At 40.0% G+C, this 1,414-nt stretch overlaps 1 non-coding gene across 1 annotated transcript; it reads right to left on the bottom strand.

The window, feature by feature from the left end:
• Window positions 1–245: 245 nt before the first annotated feature.
• LOC113472843 lies at window positions 246–364 on the bottom strand. Its single transcript, XR_003394998.1, has one exon. It is a non-coding gene; the product is annotated as a 5S ribosomal RNA (ribosomal RNA).
• Window positions 365–1,414: the final 1,050 nt, after the last annotated feature.

Raw genomic sequence — 1,414 nt, 5'->3', positions numbered from 1 at the left:
TTTGAGACGAGGAACCGATGTTTTTTCATTGAGAGTTGTCACATTGCACCTAGAAAATAGAGAATACATAGGTAATTACACAGACAGAGGTAATCTAATACCTATTGGTCAAAAATTTTGACAATAACGATAAAAAAAAACTGTTGAGATTTACTCTTATGGACAATATAAATAATACTCCAACTCTGAAAGATTGTAAGTCGAAGAAAGAAAGAGAGAGAGAGGAAAATAACAACAAAAAAGGAAGCCAACGTTACGTGGTGTTCCCAAGCGGTCACCCATCCAAGTACTATCCACGCTCAACGTTGCTTAACTTCAGTGATCGGACGAGAACTGGTGTATTCAACGTGATATGAACGTTTGCGAGAGCGAGGGTAAAAATATAGCGTAATAAATAAGAAGAACTATGTGACTGGATGACTCATCTTGATACCAATGTGATACCATACGAACATACGATCAGTCTGTGTACTATTGCATCCAAGTACTATCCACGCTCAACGTTGCTTAACTTCAGTGATCGGACGAGAACTGGTGTATCAAGTACTATCCACGCTCAACGTTGCTTAACTTCAGTGATCGGACGAGAACTGGTGTATTCAACGTGATATGAACGTTGGCGAGAGCAGCGGGCCGAGAATCTCTCATATGAATGAGAGAACTCAATAGGAACAGTGTAATATCGGTGTAAGAAGGGGGGCAGGTATATCAATGAAGCAGTAGTACGGGTGTACAAGAGAAGAACAAGAACCTGTTTTTGAATAAAATAAAGGGTGACATAAAATCTCTCATAGATTATATACAGTGTGAACCTTGCGTCTTACAGGATTTTTTTTTATGAGTTTTGACAGAGGGAACTGTAACTATGTAAAAGACTATCATCACTAAAGCGCCGCGCCGCAGACCTACGCCCCGCCAAGTCAAGATAGTTTGGCAGCACTAATCAGAGATATACGAAACAGACCATGTAAGTAGCCGTTTTCAGGTAATTGTAGGGCAAAAACTACAAAATATGATCAGGAAGTAGGTACTGTAGTGAAATGTATGTCGTCGTTCAGTCAGAATATTGAACAAAATCATAAGGTACGCAAACCTAACGCAAGCACAAGGCAAAAGCAAGAACGTCTTTCCATCTTTCCATAACAGATCTTATACCTCAGCAATTTCACCATGATGCCCAATTAATCCTTCACCAGAAACTCCGACCCCTTAAAGTGGAGCACTAAAACATATGAATAGAAAACCGTGTTCCATAACACCAAAGATCAAAGCTTGGGAAACCTTCGTATCACCAGACACATCACGCAAGAGCATCATAACTCAGCAATTTCAGCATGATGCCCAATTTAATCCTTCACCAGAAACTCCGACCCCTTAAAGTGGAGCACTAAAACATATGAATAGAAAACCGTGT

Source organism: Diaphorina citri, unplaced genomic scaffold (assembly GCF_000475195.1).
Source record: "Diaphorina citri unplaced genomic scaffold, Diaci psyllid genome assembly version 1.1 scaffold9186, whole genome shotgun sequence".
In the NCBI taxonomy this organism is placed as follows: Eukaryota; Metazoa; Arthropoda; class Insecta; order Hemiptera; family Psyllidae; genus Diaphorina; species Diaphorina citri.
The sequence above is the reverse complement of the archived record's forward strand: the minus strand, read 5'-3'. Positions and strand labels throughout refer to the sequence as shown.